We start from the raw sequence: 11,567 nt of genomic DNA on the forward strand, positions 1-11,567 counted from the left end.
GTGAACACGGGCGCGTCTGAGTATCTGGATTTAAAAAAAAAAAAAGAAAACAAAGAAAGCGTTTCCGAGATATTGACAAAGACAAGTGGTCGCGGTCGCTCTGAATCTTATCGTATTATAGAAAACGTGGGAAGGCGGCGCTTCCTCGAGGGTCAGAAAGTACAATCGTCGAACTAGGTGGCAAGTGGAGTACATCCTTTTTCTTGGAACGGTTTGCAATTGACTGCTTGAATGTGCCGACCACGCGTCGCGGGTCGCGTATAGAGCCAACCGTTGGCAAGCACGCGTCTAGCGTAGCAGCAGAACCGATCGCGGTTGCGATAACCCATCGTTGGCAGCGAAAAAGAAAAACACCCACACGCAGTTTGTAGCAATAACCGTACAAATCAATGTGGTTTTAAATATAGCTTCACTGGTCACCCAAGAAGGGCACCGAAACTTTCTCATGACGCACACCGCTGTAGTCCACAAAGAACAAAGCGCACAAAATAGATATGATACAGCCGCACCGCATTATTTCGTGTTTTCAGCATTTCATTACTTTCGTGTGCATGCGCGCTAGGGCCACGCAGGCCAGGAGTAAAAGGCACGAAAAGAAAAAAAAAAAAAAAAATGATACGCAATCCTAAGCTTTGACTTGACTGCTGTGGCACTCGCATTTGTGTTCTTTACCTTAGGCGAACGCAATGCGCAAACTGAACTGGAATTTCCAATAATGGAAATTCCTGTTTGGCTCATATTTGCGTTTTTCGCCCGAGCAAGCGCTTCACTGCACTACGCTTTGCCCCTTCAACGTGGCTACACTGCCCGGCAGGCGTGTTCTGCGTAGGGCCGAACCTGCAGGCAAAAAGCATGGGCGCCGCCATCTTGTTGAGAGCGGCGCCAGGGACACAATCGCGCCTAGCTCATTGAGTTTTCCCCCAAAACTGAAAAAAATTTGACTTCATTAAACGAGAAAGATGCCACGAGTGCCCCAACAAAAAGCTTTGAGGATTACCGAAGGGTAACTGAGGGCGACGCAACGGGCTCTGGAAAGAAGGATGATGGGTGTGGCGTCACGGGGGGATCGGAATAGAGCAGATTGGGGTGTGCGAGAAGAAACGCTCGTTAATGACACCAAAGTTTAAACCAGGAAAAACAAATGGGCATGCGCAGGGCATGCAATCTGGGGGGAAGATAACCGGTGGCCATTAAGGGTTACAGACTGAATTCCAAGAGGAGGGAAGCGTAGCAGGGGGTGGCAGAAAGTTAGGAGGGCAGATTAGATTAGGGACTACATGGCGACAATCGGCACCTGACCGGGGTACTTGGAGGATCATGGCAGATGCCTTTGCCCTGCAGTGGGCGTAGCCAGGATGATGATGATGATGATGTTCATGATGAAAAGGTAGCAACAGGTCTTCGTAACATACAGGTTAGAAAGATGAGGCACCTTTTAACCCTTGAATATATTTCGCCACATTTGGGCATACGACAAGTTTGTTTTCGAGGCGCTCGGTCCCACTGCTGCGAAAATGTGTACACAAAGGCTGCACAGTAGTTGCCAGAAATCGGGCACTCTATTTTTCTTTCATAGGGAATCTTTCTTCCACTTGGGCAGCGGATTTCGGCGGCAGGGCGAGCTTGCGTGGCCGCGGTGGTTTACGGATCCAAGCGATAGTGAACTCCAAAATCCAGTGTTGGCTTTGAGTGGGATTCATATTGATTGCGAACCCCACGGCTAATCCTACCCCCCATCCCCCCAAGTGGCTCTTTACAGGAGACAATCATTCAGAGACATCGGACAAATAGGAATTCTGGTTCTTTCTTTTGCTTTCATTAATTTTTCTCGAAGCCCATAACTAGAAATTTGCTGGAGCGGCTGTCCCATTTGCGACGCAACAAGTGCGACGCTACACACAGATGGAGTGGCAGTTTAATTACTCTCGTGGTCCGCGAACCGGCATCGTTGCGTGTAGTATAGGAATGGTGCGTGTCAAGTCACTGCTCGCGTTGAGCTTGTGCTCTTCATTTTGATTGAATGAAGTCTCACCTAAGTGAGCGGGGCCGATCCCGGAGGTAGTGCAATACCGGGCCGACCTGCGGCGGAGGTGAAGCAGGCTTCAAGCACTCCGCCAACTTCCAAAAATAGGTTTAATATCGTGGGTCCATATAGAACCCGTATCAGATATTAAGCTGATAAGAACAGATACTACACTTTGATCTTAGCCAAAAGGCCGAGAAGCGATGTCCTTCACTTCACTTCATTGTACTACTGCCTTGTGGGCGCCCTGCCGACATGGGTAACCTCAGCAACAGCGTGGGCAATATTATAAAATTCAGCCTGTGTACAGACTCAACGCTCCCTATCTCACGGATGAACTCGCAACGCCTCAGTCTTTCGCTGTTAACGAAACGCTGTCGCGTAGAAACGAGACCCGAGTGCAAGCTTGCTTGTAACGCGAAACCAACCAAGGCAACCTCGTAGAAAACGGAACAGGCGAGCGGAAAAAAACGCGCCAGGGGAATGCTTACTTCCGTCTGAATGCGACCGCTCAAGGTGACCTTCCTTGAGGGCTTCGTTTCAAGCCCGTGTGCAATTGTAATATACTACGCGCATTTCCTTCATTTCTTTTTATTTACCGCAAGGCCCACTGAAAATTTTGATACGGCACAGGCCGGGACGGATCGCAACGTGTCGATTCGACCGGTAGAATTAGGTAGCATGCCCCATGTACGAAGACGAGCAACATAGAAGTGAATGACAAAATAAATATAGAAAACGCTGCACACTCCTTCCCACCGGAAACATAGAGGGGAGAAAGATCGCCATCTGAAACACAGGCATTGTAAAAAAAAAAAAAAAAGTGCTACCTCATCATCTTTACCATTACCGTGTGTGTGTATGTATATATGCATGTGTGTGTGTGTGTGTGTGTGTGTGTGTTTGTGTATTTATATATATATATATATATATATACGCACACATGCTAGCATAGCTTAAACGCAGCTGGAAAGCTCAGCCTTGCACAAGAACCACCCCCTGTCGCAAACCCCTTTGAAACATTCAAATGGGAAACACGAGTACAGCGAGGTCGTTCGAACCTGGCGCCAAAACGCATTAGCGCCATCTGTGTACGGAACTAGGAAAACCTGCGGACTTTGCAATACAGAAAGAAAGGTAGATGGCGCGAGCTAACGCTCCATTGCATACTAAGAACGAGAGTTAGTGAATAATGGCAGAAACGTCTTGGGAAGAGAAAAAAAAAAAAAAAAAACGCGCAACAGTTGTTGGCTTGTGCAAGCACTCTATGTTACAGCGATTAAAGAGCATAGCATCTTCTACAACAGCAGCTACAAAAAGAAGAAGAACGTGAGAGAGGGAGAGACACAGGCGTGTTTCTTTGGAATGCAGAGCATGCAGCACATACTATAAAGTGCCAAAGAGACGGGGAAAGCAGATGGCGCGAAGGTGTATGTCCTCAAAGCTTGAAAGCAATTTCTAAATTACAACATGTACCGAAGTCCACCTACTCTCATCAGGTTGCTCCCGCCTCCAGTTGCGTTTAAAGTGAAATTACAGTCGCCTCAAAGGCAGACAGAGAGAGAGTGAAAATAGGTACACTTGCTTCGCGCAGCTGCAGCCGTTCAAATTTTACAGCAAGAGCACTCCCGAAAGCACAAAGTCCGCTGCCGCCTGGGCGCAATGCGCTCGCTTCAGTAAATTGCCGTGCTGGCCTCGGCAACCAAGAGGTGTAGTGCGGCAGACTGCTGCATTGTAGCACACCGGAAACCGTGCAGACGTAAGCGATCGCCTCGACATCGCTGCGAGCGCTCGAAGAGACAAAGTCCGAAACCACGGTGCCGGGGCGGTGCGAGCGCGACGCCTTTGACGCAACTTTTGCGTACAAGCCGCCGCACCGCCACGACGGAATCGCTGGCATCCCGCACGCAGCTGCATTGTGTCACGCCGGCAATCGTTGAAACACCACGCAGTCGTCGGCGTCGGCCCCGACATGGTTGCGAGCGCTGGAAGAGACAAAGTCCGAAACCGCGTGTGCCGGGGCGGCGCGAGCGCGACGCCTTTGACGCAACTTTTGCGTACAAGCCGCCGCACGGACACGACGGAGCCGGTGTCACCCTGCAGAGGGCTGCACTATAGCACGCCGGGAACCGGCAAAGAACCGCGCAGACGTCGTCGTTGGCCGCGGCGTTGCCGCGAGCACGCGAAGAGACAAAGTCCGAAAGGACGTCAGCCGGGGCGTCGAGCACGCCGCCCGCACTGTTCGCACGCGTGCTCGGAAATGGCGAAGGGGCCGCGCTAGCGTGCCTTGAATCGGTGAGCGGCGGTACCGCGGCGATCGCCAGAGCTCGAATCCGCCCTGCAAAAGCCAAATATTGGCGCTCGGCTCGGCGCAGTACGCCGCCGCGTCGCACGAGTACGGCCCCATGGAGGTCTGGGCACTTATCGCTGCTACTGTAAGGGGCCGTACGGCCCCGGCCGACATTGTACCGTAGTGCGATTTTCGGCTTGCGCGTGCTCGTGGCGGTAGTCCGCGCACCGTTCCGACGTCGACAATCGTGCCCACGACTACGCGAGCGCTGGAAGAGACAAAGTCCGAAACCGCGTGTGCCGGGGCGGCGCGAGCGCGACGCCTTTGACGCAACTTTTGCGTACAAGCCGCCGCACGGACACGACGGAGCCGGTGTCGCCCTGCAGAGGGCTGCACTATAGCACGCCGGGAACCGGCAAAGAACCGCGCAGACGTCGTCGTTGGCCGCGGCGTTGCCGCGAGCACGCGAAGAGACAAAGTCCGAAACGACGTCAGCCGGGGCGTCGAGCACGCCGCCCGCACTGTTCGCACGCGTGCTCGGAAATGGCGAAGGGGCCGCGCTAGCGTGCCTTGAATCGGTGAGCGGCGGTACCGCGGCGATAGCCAGAGCTCGAATCCGCCCTGCAAAAGCCAAATATTGGCGCTCGGCTCGGCGCAGTACGCCGCCGCGTCGCACGAGTACGGCCCCATGGAGGTCTGGGCACTTATCGCTGCTACTGTAAGGGGCCGTACGGCCCCGGCCGACATTGTACCGTAGTGCGATTTTCGTCTTGCGCGTGCTCGTGGCGGTGTCCGCGCACCGTTCCGACGTCGACAATCGTGCCCACGACTACGCGAGCGCTGGAAGAGACAAAGTCCGAAACCGCGTGTGCCGGGGCGGCGCGAGCGCGACGCCTTTGACGCAACTTTTGCGTACAAGCCGCCGCACGGACACGACGGAATCGCTGGCATCCCGCACGCAGCTGCATTGTGTCACGCCGGCAATCGTTGAAACACCACGCAGTCGTCGGCGTCGGCCCCGACATGGTTGCGAGCGCTGGAAGAGACAAAGTCCGAAACCGCGTGTGCCGGGGCGGCGCGAGCGCGACGCCTTTGACGCAACTTTTGCGTACAAGCCGCCGCACGGACACGACGGAGCCGGTGTCGCCCTGCAGAGGGCTGCACTATAGCACGCCGGGAACCGGCAAAGAACCGCGCAGACGTCGTCGTTGGCCGCGGCGTTGCCGCGAGCACGCGAAGAGACAAAGTCCGAAACGACGTCAGCCGGGGCGTCGAGCACGCCGCCCGCACTGTTCGCACGCGTGCTCGGAAATGGCGAAGGGGCCGCGCTAGCGTGCCTTGAATCGGTGAGCGGCGGTACCGCGGCGATCGCCAGAGCTCGAATCCGCCCTGCAAAAGCCAAATATTGGCGCTCGGCTCGGCGCAGTACGCCGCCGCGTCGCACGAGTACGGCCCCATGGAGGTCTGGGCACTTATCGCTGCTACTGTAAGGGGCCGTACGGCCCCGGCCGACATTGTACCGTAGTGCGATTTTCGTCTTGCGCGTGCTCGTGGCGGTGTCCGCGCACCGTTGCGACGTCGACAATCGTGCCCACGACTACGCGAGCGCTGGAAGAGACAAAGTCCGAAACCGCGTGTGCCGGGGCGGCGCGAGCGCGACGCCTTTGACGCAACTTTTGCGTACAAGCCGCCGCACGGCCACGACGGAGCCGGTGTCACCCTGCAGAGGGCTGCACTGTAGCACGCCGGGAACCGGCAAAGAACCGCGCAGACGTCGTCGTTGGCCGCGGCGTTGCCGCGAGCACGCGAAGAGACAAAGTCCGAAACGACGTCAGCCGGGGCGTCGAGCACGCCGCCCGCACTGTTCGCACGCGTGCTCGGAAATGGCGAAGGGGCCGCGCTAGCGTGCCTTGAATCGGTGAGCGGCGGTACCGCGGCGATCGCCAGAGCTCGAATCCGCCCTGCAAAAGCCAAATATTGGCGCTCGGCTCGGCGCAGTACGCCGCCGCGTCGCACGAGTACGGCCCCATGGAGGTCTGGGCACTTATCGCTGCTACTGTAAGGGGCCGTACGGCCCCGGCCGACATTGTACCGTAGTGCGATTTTCGTCTTGCGCGTGCTCGTGGCGGTGTCCGCGCACCGTTGCGACGTCGACAATCGTGCCCACGACTACGCGAGCGCTGGAAGAGACAAAGTCCGAAACCGCGTGTGCCGGGGCGGCGCGAGCGCGACGCCTTTGACGCAACTTTTGCGTACAAGCCGCCGCACGGCCACGACGGAGCCGGTGTCACCCTGCAGAGGGCTGCACTGTAGCACGCCGGGAACCGGCAAAGAACCGCGCAGACGTCGTCGTTGGCCGCGGCGTTGCCGCGAGCACGCGAAGAGACAAAGTCCGAAACGACGTCAGCCGGGGCGTCGAGCACGCCGCCCGCACTGTTCGCACTCGTGCTCGGAAATGGCGAAGGGGCCGTGCTAGCGTGCCTCGAATCGATCGGCCGGGGGCCCCGTAGGGCGACAGACAGGCAATTGTGCAGGAAACCGTACTGGCCATTGGCGAGAAATTGCCGTTCGCGCATTCGGTGGACGCGCTGCGCTTTCACGACTTCGGCATTGTGCTGCCGACGTAAGCTTTCAATCTTGCTCGCGGCGTTACGAGGCGGCACGATTTTCGCCAAACGCTCGTCGAAAGTGGCACGAGTACGGCCCCATGGAGGTCTGGGTACTTATCGCTGCTATTATATGGGGGTCCCAGAGAGCAGTCGCCCCCAAAGCGACCTGGGTGTTTGATATGCGGCGGGCTTCGTGCCCGTCAAGCGTGTCCCCGGTATCGCTCCCGTGGATCCCACAGCTGACGTCTGCAGCCTCATCCGCTTGATGCGTTAGGGGCTGGTTGTCGGACGACGCTTTTTCCACGATATCGAAGTGTGTTCCGCATCGTCCTCGGACGAATCAAATACGAAAGCGCCGAAGGCGCGGGCGTGACCCGTCGCCTAGCGGCTTTGCCGTCTCGGCTACGTTGCAAGTGTCGGTCGGTCCACCAGTGCTGCGGGCTCGAGAGAAACCGCAAGCCGCGATCGAGTCGACACAACCGGTCTATCGAGAATGTTGCGTGCTTCTTGCCGCGTGGCGATACCCGGCCCTGCGGGGAGGGCGCCGTTGCGAGCTCGAACGCCGTCGTCTCGGACTGTGCAAAGTGCTACCCTTTGCGAGAACGAAGCGTGTTGGGGCGCCTGAAGGTGGCCTCGGCATCGCAAAAACGGCGTCCGGCCTGCTTGAAAGGCTGGACGCGCAGTTGAACGATTACCTGGTTGATCCTGCCAGTAATCATATGCTTGTCTCAAAGATTAAGCCATGCATGTCTAAGTACATGCCGAAATAAGGCGAAACCGCGAATGGCTCATTAAATCAGTTATGGTTCCTTAGATCGTTTCTTCCTACTTGGATAACTGTGGCAATTCTAGAGCTAATACATGCAGTGAGCCTGAAGCCCTTTGGGCGACGGGTGCTTTTATTAGACCAAGATCGATCGGGTTTCGGCCCGTATTGTGTGGTGACTCTGGATAACTTTGTGCTGATCGCATGGCCACGAGCCGGCGACGTTTCTTTCAAGTGTCTGCCTTATCAACTTTCGATGGTAGGTTACTTGCTTACCATGGTTGTTACGGGTAACGGAGAATCAGGGTTCGATTCCGGAGAGGGAGCCTGAGAAACGGCTACCACATCCAAGGAAGGCAGCAGGCGCGCAAATTACCCACTCCCGGCACGGGGAGGTAGTGACGAAAAATAACAATACGGGACTCTTTTGAGGCCCCGTAATTGAAATGAGTACACTCTAAATCCTTTAACGAGGATCAATTGGAGGGCAAGTCTGGTGCCAGCAGCCGCGGTAATTCCAGCTCCAATAGCGTATACTAAAGCTGCTGCGGTTAAAAAGCTCGTAGTTGGATCTCAGTTCCAGACGAGTAGTGCATCTACCCGATGCGACGGCTCGGACTGAACATCATGCCGGTCCTTTCTTGGTGCACTTCATTGTGTGCCTCGAGAAGGCCGGTGCTTTTACTTTGAAAAAATTAGAGTGCTCAACGCAGGCGAGTCGCCTGAATAAACTTGCATGGAATAATAGAACAAGACCTCGTTTCTGTTCTGTTGGTTTTTGGAATACGAGGTAATGATTAAGAGGGACAGACGGGGGCATTCGTATTGCGGCGCTAGAGGTGAAATTCTTGGACCGTCGCAAGACGAACTACTGCGAAAGCATTTGCCAAGAATGTTTTCTTTGATCAAGAACGAAAGTCAGAGGTTCGAAGGCGATCAGATACCGCCCTAGTTCTGACCATAAACGATGCCAACCAGCGATCCGCCTGAGTTACTCAAATGACTCGGCGGGCAGCTTCCGGGAAACCAAAGTGTTTGGGTTCCGGGGGAAGTATGGTTGCAAAGCTGAAACTTAAAGGAATTGACGGAAGGGCACCACCAGGAGTGGAGCCTGCGGCTTAATTTGACTCAACACGGGAAAACTTACCCGGCCCGGACACTGGGAGGATTGACAGATTGAGAGCTCTTTCTTGATTCGGTGGATGGTGGTGCATGGCCGTTCTTAGTTGGTGGAGCGATTTGTCTGGTTAATTCCGATAACGAACGAGACTCTAGCCTATTAAATAGGTGCGGGGTTCCCAGCACCTTACAACCTTCTTAGAGGGACAAGCGGCTCCTAGCCGCACGAAACAGAGCAATAACAGGTCTGTGATGCCCTTAGATGTCCGGGGCCGCACGCGCGCTACACTGAAGGAAGCAGCGTGTCTTTATCCCTGTCTGAAAAGACTGGGTAACCCGTGGAACTTCTTTCGTGATTGGGATAGGGGCTTGCAATTGTTCCCCTTGAACGAGGAATTCCCAGTAAGCGCGAGTCATAAGCTCGCGTTGATTACGTCCCTGCCCTTTGTACACACCGCCCGTCGCTACTACCGATTGAATGATTTAGTGAGGTCTTCGGACCGATGTCCGGCGCGGCCTTTCGGTTGCGCCGGTCTGTTGGAAAGATGACCAAACTTGATCATTTAGAGGAAGTAAAAGTCGTAACAAGGTTTCCGTAGGTGAACCTGCGGAAGGATCATTACCGGATTGTGAAGGGTGGCGAGCGCCATTGTTTCTACCCCGTGTGGGTGAAGCAGCTCGCTGCGCCCGACGCTTTCCGCCGCTGGCCCCGCTTGGACGCGGGGACGGCTATACCCGAACATGCCGGGGACTGCCTGAATTTTGAGGGGCGCCCCGTGCCAAATTTGTTGCGCCCAGTGGACGCCGGCTGCAACCTTGGACGGTTGGCTTGGCCGCGCCCGCGGGTAGAAACGGCGTAACGCACACTGGGTGGGCTTTCTGTCCGCTTTGGCGCTCTTGCGCGGAATGGGAGTAAGACGACCCGACCTGCTGCTTTGCCCAGTACGAGGGGAACGGCGAAGCGTGCGGTCGGTCAAGGAACTGACGGTCGAGAGCTAATGCCGCTGCCGCTTAGTACACACACGGAACCGTGGTGCGAGCGCTCTCCCGTCCTCCGCGGCAAACGCTGCCGAGTCTGAAAAGTCTGGCGGCTGCCGGTCGCTTCCTGCGGCGAGTATGGAGTAACGACCCGACTTTGTTGCCGCCCAAGTACTAAAGGAACGGTGTGGCGCTCGGTCGGTCATGGAACTGTCGGTATGAGGGTGCGGCTGCCAAGTACGGAAGGAACCGTGGCCTAAAGTGCTCTCCCGTCCTCCGCGGCAAATGCCACCGAGTCCGAAAGGGCCGGAGGCTGCCGGTCGGCTCCTGCTCGTGACGCGCGAGGTGTCGAGATCGCGGTTTAATGCGACGACGTCTGCAGGCTATTCGCCCGCCGCCGAGGGAAAGGCGGCGTTGCTGCGAAGTACCGAAGGAAACGCGGCTTTGCTACGTCGGAAGCGTTCTGCGGTTAGCGGACTTGTGCGCTTTGGGAAGGCGCCGCACGTCGAAAGAGGAAGTACGGACAGACGAGGGACTGTAGTCCCGGATTCGAACGCACTTGCGGCCAGGCCCTTGCTGGCTTCGTCTTCCGCCTCAAGTAGACTTGTTGTGGCGCCGGCGCAGGGAGCCGTCCCTGGCACTGGCCGAGTGGTTTTGGAGAGCTGCGCGAGTACGCGCGCCGGGCTCTTGTCTTTCGTCTCAAGTAGGCTGTTGGATCAACAGCGGTTATGCTGCGGCGATCTGCCGATGCGAAAGTGTGTGTGTGTTTGAGGCCCTTCTATGAACCTACTGCTGACTGAAGCGAAGCACGTCGATGGGGGTGAAGCCCTGCCCGTGGCCGTGTAGCCGTTAAAGACTCCACAGCGGCTTAGCCCTAATCATGGCTCTGTCGCTCTTTGCAATTTTTAGTGGAGCGATGTGAACGTGCACACGAGACACACGGGTCCGGTGGTTGGATGGCAGGTAAAACCGGCTTCGAGTGCGCGCAAACGGCATAAGCTACCTCGAGGGCAAGCGAGGAAGGCGTGGGCGCAAAACACACGCGCGAGTAGCAGGAGTGGAGTGCCATTAGGCTTTCAGCTGCTGAGACGCGGCCGCCGAAAGAGCGAGACTGGAGGAGCGCACGCCGAAAGGCGCTCTTCGAAACCACACACAGGGAGACGCCACGTGCCTAAAACCCTGGTTGTACTGTACTGAATTGAACAAACTATTTTTCACGACTCTAAGCGGTGGATCACTCGGTTCTCGGGTCGATGAAGAACGCAGCCAGCTGCGAGACTTGGTGTGAATTGCAGGACACACTGAGCACTGATTCTTTGAACGCACATTGCGGCCTTGGGTCTTCCCTTGGCTTCGTCTGTCTGAGGGTCGGATCACATATCAAGAGAGACTTCGGCGCACAGGGAACGTGCGTCCGTCGACTCGTTTTGACCGCGTCGGCATCATGGACAGTACGTTGAGCGCTAAAGCCACGCGCCAGCGGCCTCACGAGAGGGAGACGGTGGCAAACCGTTGTGCCAATTCTTCGAAAAGACGGAAACGAGGCATTACTACTGCAGCGTGACGAGTGCGCGCCTCTAGCAAGACCGCCGCAGGATGGAGTCGGATACCTGCAGGGAAAGAGCGGTCCAAGCACGAGGCGCGAACGTCTGTTGCCATGTAGCGCGCACGTTTGCGAGAGAGTCGGAAGCGCACGCTTGCGTGCACGGAAAACGTGGGAATGAAACGCCGGCCGATTCCCGCGCCGTGCGCAAAGCCAGCGCGATCGCAATTTGCGCTGTT

At 56.3% G+C, this 11,567-nt stretch overlaps 3 non-coding genes across 3 annotated transcripts; 2 read left to right on the forward strand and 1 right to left on the reverse strand.

Moving 5' to 3' along the window:
- Positions 1 to 2,036: 2,036 nt before the first annotated feature.
- On the reverse strand, positions 2,037 to 2,228 carry LOC140214958 (U2 spliceosomal RNA). Its single transcript, XR_011891884.1, has one exon. It is a non-coding gene; the product is annotated as a U2 spliceosomal RNA (small nuclear RNA).
- Positions 2,229 to 7,614: 5,386 nt separating this feature from the next.
- On the forward strand, positions 7,615 to 9,429 carry LOC140214960 (small subunit ribosomal RNA). The gene has a single exon (XR_011891886.1). It is a non-coding gene; the product is annotated as a small subunit ribosomal RNA (ribosomal RNA).
- A 1,574-nt stretch (positions 9,430 to 11,003) lies between these two features.
- LOC140214957 (5.8S ribosomal RNA) lies at positions 11,004 to 11,156 on the forward strand. Its single transcript, XR_011891883.1, has one exon. It is a non-coding gene; the product is annotated as a 5.8S ribosomal RNA (ribosomal RNA).
- The last annotated feature ends 411 nt before the right edge of the window (positions 11,157 to 11,567 follow it).

This window comes from Dermacentor andersoni, unplaced genomic scaffold (assembly GCF_023375885.2).
Source record: "Dermacentor andersoni unplaced genomic scaffold, qqDerAnde1_hic_scaffold ctg00000765.1, whole genome shotgun sequence".
In the NCBI taxonomy this organism is placed as follows: Eukaryota; Metazoa; Arthropoda; class Arachnida; order Ixodida; family Ixodidae; genus Dermacentor; species Dermacentor andersoni.